Source organism: Arvicanthis niloticus, chromosome X, assembly GCF_011762505.2.
Source record: "Arvicanthis niloticus isolate mArvNil1 chromosome X, mArvNil1.pat.X, whole genome shotgun sequence".
NCBI lineage: Eukaryota > Metazoa > Chordata > Mammalia > Rodentia > Muridae > Arvicanthis > Arvicanthis niloticus.
Genome location: NC_047679.1, coordinates 47,602,841 through 47,615,195, shown reverse-complemented (window position 1 = coordinate 47,615,195; position 12,355 = coordinate 47,602,841). Strand labels below are relative to the sequence as shown.

Here is a 12,355-nt window from a genome sequence, read left to right as displayed (position 1 = left end):
TGGATTGCTTTAGGACTTGAAGTTCTTATCATACAGTTTTGTCACTTGCTAGGTTAGATTCACACCAAGTTATTTTATATTATTTGTGACCATTGTTAAGGGTGTCATTTTCCTAATTTCTTTCTCAGCCTGTTTATCCTTTGAATAGAGGAAGGCTACTGGTTTGAGTTAATTTCATATCCTGCCACTTTGCTGAAGTTGTTTATATGGTTTTAGGAGTTCTCTGGTAGAAGTGTTAGGGTCACTTATGTATACTACATAAGTATATATACATAATGTATACATATCATCTGCAAATAGTGATATTTTGATTTCTTCCTTTCTAATTTGTATCCCTTTGACCTTCTTTTGTTGTTTGATTGCTCTGGCTAGGATTTCCAGTACTATATTGAATAGGTAGGAGAGAGTGGGCAGCCTTGTCTAGTCCCTGATCTTAGTGGGATTGAAGTGTGATGGGGTATTCAGGCCTTGCTATGGTGAGAGAACTAGGTTCTGATGATGCCAAGTAACCTTGGATTCTATTGCTTACATTCTTGTGCTTGCCTTTTGCTATCTGGTTATCTCTATTGCTACCTTAACTTACTGTCTCTGACTAGAGCCTGTTCTGTTATCTTGGTTGTGTCAGAACTCCTTAGAGTCTAGGTGTCTTTGTGATCCTATGATCTTGAGATTCTGAGTATAAGAGCTCCTGGGAGTCAGGCTGCTTCTGGGATCTTGAAATTCTAGTATAACCAAGCTCCTGAGATCCTGTTTCTATTATCCTATGGTCCTGGGTGTGTTAGAGCTCCTGGGAGTCCAGCCTCCTCTAGATGTTATGGGATTGGGTGCAGAGCTAGCGCCCTAGTACTGCTCAGGGCACCAGCACAGACTGGACGGGAGAACCACTGACTGTGAGGGTGTTCCTGGGTCCCCACAGGTCCCAATTACTCCCTACTTGGGTGGGGTCTCGCGGCCTCCTCACTTAAGGTCCTGGGAATGTTTGAGTTCCTGGGAGTCCAGCCTCCTCTGGGATTTGGGGGATTGGGTGCAGAGTTGGCACCCTAGGACTGCTCAGAGCACCTGCGCAGACCAGAAGAATTCTGAGCCACTGGCTGTGAGTGTGTCTGGACATTTTCAATGTATTTCCTGTTTATTTGTACATCTTTGGGAAGTCTGTTCAGTTAAATTGCCCTTTTATTGATTGCATTGTTTACTTATTTGGTACTTAACTTTTGAGTTATTTATATATTCTGTGTATTAACCCTTGCAAATATTTCCTCAAATTCTGTACATTGTCCCTTTACTCTCATTGTTTCTTTTATTAGGCAGAAACTTTGTAATTTGATGCAATACAATTTGTCATTTCTTGCTATTATTTTCTGAACTATTGATATTTTCTATAAAAGGTTATTCCCCATCCTGTATTCTGAAACATGTTTTCTATAGTAGTTTCAAAGTTTTAGGCCTTAAATTAATTTATTTGATTCATTTTTAAAGGTTTTTTAATATATGTGAGTGTTTTGTCCATGTGTATGTGCTCAGTGACTGCAGAATCCAGAGGAGGACATCAGATCCTTTGGGAGTTTTGGGCTGGACACTAAAAGTAGGTCCTCTGCAAGAGTCCCAGGCACTATTTACCACCAAACATCTTTGTAGTTCCTATATCTTTGATTAATTTTGACTTAGTTCTTGTGCCTTAGAGATGCTGATCTAGTTTCAGTTTTTTTATGTAGATATTTATTTTCCTAGAACTACCTATAAAAGAGGCAATCTATTTTCCAATGTATAATTTTGGTACTTAGCTTAGTGAGTTTATTCTCATTTTGTTCCATTCTACTTCACAGTATGCTGTGCCATGCCACTCACTCCCTTCCAGTCCATCCATCTACTCAACTCATCTCTCCCCTTCTCTGTCTTTCCCCCTCCCTCTGTACATGTGTATGTTTGTGCCAGTGCTCCATGGGTGGGTTTTTTATTACAATTGCTCTATAGTATAATTTGTGATACATACAACATTGCTTTGAATATTTAAGGTCTTCAGGAAAAGTTTGATGATGCTTGGTTTAAAGTGAAGTAGCTTTTGGTGAACATTTTCAAAGAAGTTGCACTTAAGTATCACTGGATGACTTGAACTTCCATCCAGATGCCTTTGCATTGCTTTTTATGTTACCTTGAACTCTCTCCAGTGTCTTTCTGTCACTCCAGGTAGAAATGAAAACATATTAGGATATACCAGCACCAATATTCTCTGTGCTAAAGGAAAATAGATATAACTCTCTGCACTGGGTGTTGGATAGAAGAAATGTAGTACTGTGTTACTTGTCAAAATCCTGAGCAATGACCTTGGCTTGATTTTCAGAAAAGAAACTATTTTAAAAATTGTAGAAAGTACAAATTTCAAGTAGCTTGAAGAGCAGCTCTCCATATATTTGATTTATTAACATTTAAGTAGTCTGTGTCTCAAGATTCACTTATAGAAGCATATAGTATTTGATTATTATTGATCTTAGTGAAGGTAAGATGAGATCTTATAAGGCATTTTTTCTTTGTACATCAAGGTTATATAAAAGGAGGTAAATTTATCACATGAAGAATTCTTTATAACTTTATATAAAGCATTCATTGCCGTCATCATCTCACTATCTGTATCTGAGGCAGGCAATGTATATTCCATTCCTGACTCACTGATGAAATGGATAAAACAATAGATTAAAACCTAGCTAATTACATATTAGTGAAGCGGGAGCAAAAACCCAGGCCTGTTTCATTTTAATGCAATGTTCTTTCCACTAAACCACTTGACTATTTACTGTATGCAGAGCATTGTATGAAACAGTAGGAACTTGAAGTGAAATAATACTTACAGTAGTACTTATATTTAAATGCCACTTTAAATTCCCCCTCCCACAAACATTTATTTTCTGTACCGAAATTAGTATATATTAGATTACTCTTGTTCATGCTGTCTTGTTTAGTAGCTGTCAACTGAATTTCCATACACTCGAGCTTTACATTGTAATCGATGCAACACAACTGGTATCTAGAGGAAAAGGCTTTTATCTATTGCCACCTCCTTATTAGTTACATTTCATAAGAAATAGAGCTAACCCAGGAAACCTTTTGCATTTCAGTCTTTGCCTTATAATTCTATATGCAGAGGATGCCTTGGACACTTCAAAATCAAAACAAGGAAACTTATTCATTTGGCCTTTCAATGCAGGGGGGTTATTTATTTATTTATTTATTTATTCATAGACAGACATGGTTTCTCCATGGAGCTTTGGCTATCCTGGAGTTCATGCAAAGGCTGACAAAAGGAAGTTTTAGTGATACTAGGAAAAGTGTGTTTCCTTTCATGTGAAAGCTGTAGAAGAAGCTGCTCTAATTTACCTAATTGGAAATTATGGAAACCAGTGAAGAAATTTATCTCTGTAATGTATCTTACCATTTAGAAGCATAGAACATAGTTTTCCAATTATGAAGTTATATGGACATTACAAAGATATGGGAACTTCAGATTGTTGATAAAGATCCATGTCTCACATTAGTATATTTGCTTCTAAGGAAAAAAAAAATCTCCTCATGAGTAATAATGTAGTATATAGTTTATTATTGTTAAAATATGATAGGGCACACTGATATAATACACAACCTTCAAATTGATGGGAGTTTAAGCAGTACATTCATGTTTCAAGTCTGTCACAGACATGTTGAGTGCTTTGCTCCAAAGTGCCATTTTCTCAGCACTGTACTTAGGTTGATGTGGAGTTGTTATTTGGAAGTTGCTGTGGCAGAGAGAGAAAAAGCCCTGGAGGCTCTTGTATGAGAAATTAAATGTTCTGGTCTGAAGTGATAGATCCCACTTCTACTTAAAACTTATTGTCCAGAATTACTGCCCATGTGGTCAGGCAGACTACACATAAGTACTGAGATGATCTTTATTTTTTTTCTTTTTCATTCCACTAAGATACATCACAAATGTTATTAAGGGAATGTGTCAGACATAAATACTGTCTATTGTTGGATATTTCAATTATTTGAAAAATCTAAGTGTTATATGTGTTTTATTTTAAAATGCCTTAGAATGAGCATAAATAATTAAGTGTGGTGGAATGTGTCTACAATTCTAGTAATTAAGAAGCTGGGATCTGAGGAATATGAACTCAAGGTGAGCCTTGCCTGACTTCCACACTGAGAACCTGTTTCAAAGACTATAAAGAAAAACAAAAATACTGTAGTTAGCTGCCCCCTACACATACAAAAAAGATAAAGGAAAACAAAAAATCTGAATAGCTTTCTTTCTTTCTTTCTTTCTTTTTTTCTTTTCTTTTCTTTTCTTTTCTTTTCTTTCTTTCTTTCTTTCTTTCTTTCTTTCTTTCTTTCTTCCCAATTGCCTTTAGTTCAGGGAAAGACAAAATAGATTCTGTCATTTCTAAACAAAACAATTTCAAGTTGTTTTGAAATTTCATTCAGTTGTAATTTCATTTAGTTTTCCAAAAGATGGAATTCAGGAAGAAAGACATATAAATTATTTTTATAAGAAGCACTTCTGTGTTTATTGGAAAGTCAGTCACCTGATGAGTCTTTCAGATTTTGGTCCCAGATTATAGTATACAAACACAACTTGGATATTGGTTGGAGGCTTTTGAGTAGTCTAGTTCTTATCTAAATAGAAATACTAATTTACTGAAGACAGCTTCTTATGATGTGTCAATATGATATGCTTATGTATCACCATGGTTCTTTTCATTAAGGCCATATATGAGTTGTATGTGTTAACTAGAAAGGTATAGAAATACTTTTGACTGACAGCTCCAAAAAGATATTAAAATCAACCTTTATGATTTGTCTTTAATGCTGCTCACATACTCTATTGATACATTTTAAATATATTCTATTTTCATAGAGAGTTACTTCAAAAAGAGTTTAGCATGGACTTCTCCAGAGTGAATAGCAAATATTTGCTTTAATAGTAGCTTTCCTTTTAAATTCTGAATTATACTTTATGATATCTTATAAACATTTAATGTAGTGAGCATTTCTTGTGTGTGAATGTGGAAGTCTGCATAAATCTTTTGGGATACACACATATATTCTCACTATACTTTTTGCATAGTTTAGTGGCCAGATTTCTAAATGTTGAAATCTTGGAAGGATGTGTTCTTTTAATATGACTGTATTGCTTATTTTATGAACAAGATCAAGAAGTTTTCTTTCCACTACACATACTTCTCTGTGAACTTTCATGTACCCTAAAACATGTTTTTCCTTTTTGTGACTACATTTATCCCTGAAGATTAATTCATCAATACCATGACAAAGTTTCCACTTCAGTACAAGGAGAATATGGTGGCAAAGTTTGAAAAACTTGGGATGATAATTATGGGTAATTACATATGAGGAAATAATTCAAATATGTCCTTAGGTCTTTGAGGTATAAATGGAAGGTCTCCAATAGTTTCTATTATAGCACTATAAAGCTTAGTGTCAGCATCACTCACAAGTGCCCGTTTCTTTAGTTAACATTTCCTCCTCCTCTTGCTAGTAGTCCTTACTCATACAGTTCCTATCACTGGGAAAGAAATATAGAAAGACAAATGTTTGAATTCACATACTAATTTGGTGAAGCTTGATGAAGACTTAAATGAATGTTTGTTTTGATATTAGTCTTTTAGGGTTGCCAAGCCATCTGTCTCATTCAGCAATGGCTTTATTATTTTTCATGCTTATTCCGCATTTTGTTGATAGATTTATTTAATAGATTTTAGGAGCCATTTGCCAATCTTACTATCTCTATCTCTTTCAAAAAGCACTCAATATGACAAAGAATGATCTATGATGATCTTCTTGGATTTTGAAAATGTTAGTAGGAGCAGGATGGAGTTGGTTGCAAAGGTAAGATACCATTTTAGATGAAGACATCTTTAGGGAAGATAGTTGACAGTTTTGTTTGGGATAGAACTTTCCAAAGCTTGTGTGAGCTTCAATTACTGGTATTTCTACTTCTATGGAGTAAGCTGCTAACAGTTTATTGGCATAGAGGCTTGTTTTAAGCCCTGGGTTCTTTCATAGTTGCCTCAGTATGTGCATCTAACTCAGTGTTGAATCTTAGACTTAGAATAATTATTTTTATTCTACAAATGTCTTCAAAATATATTATATTAACATTTACTTATAGATTATCTACTTTCAAAAATTACTTAAGATAGATTACAGGGAAGGAAATGGAAATCTAGAATAATTATGTGAGAGAAACTATCCTCATAGTTAGAGGCTAACTAAGAATCAGTAATTTGAAATTATGTAAATAGTAGCATAAATTTGGAGGTAAGGGATCTGTGATAAGCATTTGATAAACATCTATGAAATGGTATTTCAATATCATTATTGAGATCAATTTAATGAATTAACTAGAGCTTTATTCATAGGTAGAAATGGGATAACATAAAGTGGAAGGGGGAACTTCCTGAAAGACATCAAACAGAACTTTAGTTCTCCCATTGTAGAAATTTGGAGTTCCTCTCCTCTTTACTGTCTTTGCTTTGGAAAGCATGTTTTTTGTCAAGTGTGATATTATTGTGGTTTGAAATTTACCTCAAATCCAAATATTTCTTAGTCATCTTCATTTTATGGGGGTGTCAGGGAGAAATGATTTAGGCTTACAACCCAAAAGACAAGAGAAATTATTTTAAACCAAGGGACTATTTGTGGGAAGGCTGGCCAACCATGAGTATCTTACCAAGATAATTTTGAGGGCTACAGATCATTGTAAAGACAGAATAGGGAAGATAGAAAAAGGGAGTAGCTGGAGATGTAGAGAAAAAGCAACTTAAAGTGAAGGAAATAGAGGCTGAGGATGCGGCTTAGTGGACAAGAATGCTTAGTTCAAAGTCTTGAGGACTTGAGTTTGGATTCCTAGCACTCACATTTTAAAAGCGTAAATATGCTAGGTATGACTGCCCATACCTGTTACTTCAGCACCAGGGCAGAGACAGGATGATAACTTTGATTTAAAGCCATCATATAGCTAAGAAAAGCCAAATCTAGGTTCTGTCTTAAGGAGATAAAGTGAAGAGTCCTAGAAGACACCTAATGTCCTCTGTCTTCCCCATGTGTACAGGAGTTCACACAAAGATGTAATCACATGTGCACACACATATAACACACACTTATCCACATATAAAAGGGTAATGTCTATAGGAACAGAATTGTGGCTATTTTGTGGTGCTAAAATCTGGCTAGATATACCTAAAGAATTCTGTATATTCTATATAGACAGTTATATATCAATTTTTATTGCTGCTCTATTCACAATAGCTGGGAAATGGAATCAGGCTAGATGACCATCAAATGATAAGCAGAAAGTGGAAACATGGCACATAACAAGTGGAATTCCAATCACCACTAAAGAAAAATGAAATTTTAGAAGTTTAAGGAAAATGTATAGATAGTATTATACTGAGTAAGGCAATCCAGGCAAAAGAAGGCAGATGTTCTTTCTTATATGAGTATCCTTATTTTGAGGTTTTAAATTTTGACATTCAGTTGAAGTCAGCGTTTAAAGCGCCCAGAAAGCTTGAAATAAGCCACCAGGGGAGGCATTATGGTGATATGGATATTAAAATACCTGGCATATGAAAATACGAGGGAGCTGGATGGTGGTGGCCTATGCCTTTGATCCTAGCATCTGGGAAGCAGAGATAGAAGAATCTCTGTGAATTTAAGGCCAGCCTGGTCTACAGAGGAAATTCCAGGACAGTTAGGACTACACAGAGAAATTCTGTATTGAAAAACCAAAAAAAGGAGTATTAGTGAATATTATATGTAGAAAGGTTTAAACAGATGTGGCAAGGATGTATTAAAAACAATATAGAAATCACTACTTTGTAAGCTAAGAAAAATATAATTCAACAACAGCTTGAAATATAATTATCATGTATTGGTACAAAATGCTGCTTTCAGAAACCATTGTTTGCAAATGAAAATCCCAGCACAAGATAACTTCCTATGCATTGTTGACTATAGAACCCCCTAAATAATGAAGGGCATTGTTCTTGTTTTCCTATAAGAAATAGAATGTAAGATCTTGTTGCTGATGATGTCATACTCTTTGGTTTCAGGGACACTGAAAAAAATCAAGCTGAAACTAAGCTGGGAGCTCCCTCCCTGCTGGCTAGTGTTTAAAGCATCAGAAAGTGCTATTTAGGCAGTTAGTGGAGAAAAATCATTAACATTCTTACCCAGCTGTGGTCTCTAAAGCTATAATACTGATATTCCAGGAAAGATATGCCCACTGGTAGAATAGTGACATGACTGTTTGAGACCAAACAACTATTTTCTGATTGGATTTGAAATCCATTCCATGACATGGCACCTTAGGTACTGAAAATCCAGACAAAAGCCTATGGCTGAGGAGGTCATAGGCCCTAGGGAGGAACCTGCCACTATAGTTTTTTAACATGTTATCAAAATTGCCTTCTGACTAATGATCTTACCCATAGACCAGGGAAGTTCTCAGCCTTGGACAGAGAAGCTTTATTTTGTAGTAAACAATGGTTACTCTGTGCAGAGTACTAAGGATGGGAGACACCTGAATGCTCAGCCATGAATGGGGCATCTATGTCACTTCTAATCTGAATGGGACATATATGTCAAATCTTCTAATGTCCAACAGAAGAGGGGGCAGAAAAAAGGCTGAGGATGGGGACAAGTACTTTGAAATTCTGTCATCTGGATAGGAAACAGTTGTTACAAACATTAACACAAAGCAGTTATGGTTTTCTGTATAAGGACTGAACAAAATTGGCCAGTTTAATAGTCCATTATATTGATGGAAGTGCTTATAAGACCCCACCTCTCTCCAAGGAACTATTGGCAATTAATGGATATGGTTGTTACTTTATTTAGTGGTGGTCTGTACATATTCCACATGCTTAGTGGGTCAAAAATGAAAGAAGTGGCATGTGCGATACCTAATTTTTGTTCGTAACTTGACTACATCTGAAATCAACTAAAACCTAAGAAGTTGGGATGCCATTGAGTAATTTTCTTGATTAGATCATTTTGAGGTTGGGAGATGAACACTAAATTTGGGTCACACCTTCTAGTAGCAGCCTACACAAAAGGACAAGGAATAAGGAAGCTTTTGTTTCTTCCTGCTTGCCTTTACTTTTGATGAGAGGTCACCTATCATGTTGCTTTGGCACTGGTATTAGAACCCACTTCTTTGGGATTCCAACATATACTGAAGACCAGCTGAAGTATCCAGCCTCATGGACTGAGTAATTATTAGGCTTTTGGCCTTTCTATTGGAGAACAGCCACTGTTGGACTAGGCAGATCACAGGCTGTAAGCCACTCTAATGAATCATGCACAACACACACACACACACACACACACACACACACACACACACACACACAGAGAGAGAGAGAGAGAGAGAGAGAGAGAGAGAGAGAGAGAGAGAGAGAGTTCTGCTGCTCCTTTAGAGTACCTTGAGTAATAACATGGCAGTGGGAGGGGCACTGGTTGAGCAAAAGGAGAAGATCGGAGGCACAGTAATAGGGGTGGTAAATATGATGACAATTGCATTTTAAAAGTATGGAATTGTCTAAAATTAAACAGCATTGATGACAAACAAGCCTAAATCTACCCAATGTAGCTCTTTGAAAACTGCTACAGAGCCTCTGCTATACAATTGTGGCACAAATAAACCAAGTATTTCCTCACTTTATGGAACCAGTATGGCTCCTTAGAAGTCAGTGTGGCTCTACACTAACCATTATTTATCTGGCTGTGTTTTAATTCTAGCAGTCTTTAAATTGGCAAGTAACATGAGGATTGCTGGCCACCTAACCATTCAAAGACTACATTGGTTATCTGGTTCTGTGTAATTGTGGCAGCCGATAAATTGGAAGAATACCCTAATTGGAAAGAGTAGCAACAAATCTGCACTATTTACCTCCTTCTTTTCAATGTGTGTACTGTGGGTAACCTGCTTAATGTAGTTACACTTAGAAGCATCAGCCTAACAACTCAATGCCTGATGGATAAAAAACATTAAAGTTCTGACAGAATGAATAGCTCAGTACTACTTAGATCCTCTCAAGAACTGCCCTGGCATGACCACCATTGTGAGTTCAGTGGAAGAGCTGGAGGGTTTATGATTTATTGCGAGGCAGCACCAGTGCCATGCTGAATGTAGTTTGTGGACTTCTGAGGACAGCAGAGCTTACATTGCTTGAGGCTATATTTGACATGTTCTCTTTTATAGTTTTTTGGTCTTGTGCTGTGTTTTTTTTTATTTCTATTGCAGATAGATAGAACTATACACAGAATGTAAAGTGAATTAATAAATAATTTTCAAAAAAGAAAACTAATATAGGATATTAAAAAAGAGTCGTCTGGGATGAAGAGATGAATAAAGGCTTTCATTTTGGAAATTGTGGGTAAAAAATAAGGATAGGTGTGATAATTTGTGAGACTTAAGCAGTACTTCAAGGACTGGAAACAGACTGTTAATCTTGAAATGATCTAGGTTGCCATGTAGCTTATGTTTTAGCTCTGTAAATATATACATAAGATTTCATACACACACACATGTATACATGTATATGCTTTTATTTATACCTTCTTCTTACAGAATTATTGAGTCAGGAAAGATCTACATTATATACAATGTGAAAAATACATTAAAATAATTCTAGACTTGTTCTGCTTCATGCTTTATTCTATTTGTATCTATAGCCATAATTCTATACCTGAGACATTAGAGTAAGGAAGGAAGTCCTACCAGATGGCTGAAAACTCTTCTGGAACAAATGTGTAGAATCCTCATCTATGTAGCTCTAAAAGTAAAGATTCATTCGTGTGTTTATTCTTTTGTAGCATCTTGGTTAAAGGTTTGATAAGCAACCAACAATAAGACAAAAGACCTTTTCAGCAATCTTTAAGCTCTTCTGATGCTGAGTACATACCCTGAGTAAAATCCTGTTTACCTGGACCAAAGCCAAAGTGGGTGAAGATAATCATATTTTTGAGGAATTAGGAATTATTTCATGTGAAGGTGGGGCTTCTGAAGAATATGGAAAGGAGTTTCCACAGAGTGCTCAATCAAAGGATTTTAAAAGTTGACTTTGATAAATAATAAGGTCCTTACTATTCTTAGTTTAATCTGCCCATTTTATTCTTTCTGGGGTCTGTTCTCTTTGCCTTTCTGGTCTCAATCATAGAGACTGACCATCAGGGCCATTGTCACTAAAGCTTCCATCACCAGCCATTCTTGTATTAGATTTGGCCAATGGTAAGCAACTGTAAGAACCTAGAGTCATAGAGAAGAAATGGCAGATTTTTTATTTCCTGTTGTCTTCTAACTGGGGCCTGTGATTTTGGTTTTGGGTCATCTTTCATGATCACAGCCCATGCCAAAAAAATCCTCCTCTACAGGTTCATATCTCTCTGGCTCCCTGGTAGCATGATCACTTCCTTCTCTAGTATCACCAGTCTTGTGTTTAAGGCTTTCCATTATTGCTAAGATATGGGTGTTTTATCAGCTCCCATGGATTCCCTTTATTCGGCTTCCTGCACTTTTGTGAGTCTCTTGAATCATTTGCCATGGGTTTTGTTATTGTTCCCCAACCCCCACACAGAGGGCTTCATAATAGAAAATGTGACGCATTTGTTAAAGATCATTCTGTGTAAGCAGAGACAAGTTTCCTAAAATTCTACCCAATGCCTGAATTTTTGCTCATCACTTTACATTGCAAGCCTGCTTGTTTCTTCTCTTTCAGGAAGTTCTTGGGGGAAAAGTCTTTAAAAATTGAGCAGCCATGAATGTATTAATTTTTTTCTCTAGGCCCTGGCTTGATGTTCTGTCCATGGTAATAAAGTTCTGAAAGGAGAAATACATTCTGGAGAGTCTTGTCTGCTCCAGCTGCAGATGTGACAGGGAAAACGAGGCTAAGTAAAGATGATGATAAACAAGCTAAATGCCTAGGGATGAGCAACAAAGTGGTTTAGATTTGTAGATGCATTCCTTGAGTTTCTTTTTTAAAAAAGAAGTATGAAATGATTCATGAATTTGCACGTCATGCTTGTACAAGGGCCATGCTAATCTGTGTAATCATTCCAATTTTACTGTATATGCTGCCAAAGTGAGCATTCCTGGAGTTCTTTTACCTACCTTAGTTTTTCCAATTAAGAAAACTGAAGTATACTTTACATATAGTAAAATTTGCTTTGCTAGGCTATATCTCTGTGGGGTTTCACAAACACATACAATCATACAACTTCCACCACAATAAAGATACAAAGCAGTTTTATTTGCTTCAAAATAACTCCTGCTAGCTGCCCATTTGTGCTCTGCCTCTCCCCCAAT

General features: G+C 36.2%; 1 non-coding gene across 1 annotated transcript; it reads right to left on the bottom strand.

The window, feature by feature from the left end:
* Positions 1–12,034: 12,034 nt before the first annotated feature.
* On the bottom strand, positions 12,035–12,139 carry LOC117695548 (U6 spliceosomal RNA). The gene has a single exon (XR_004604615.1). It is a non-coding gene; the product is annotated as a U6 spliceosomal RNA (small nuclear RNA).
* Positions 12,140–12,355: the final 216 nt, after the last annotated feature.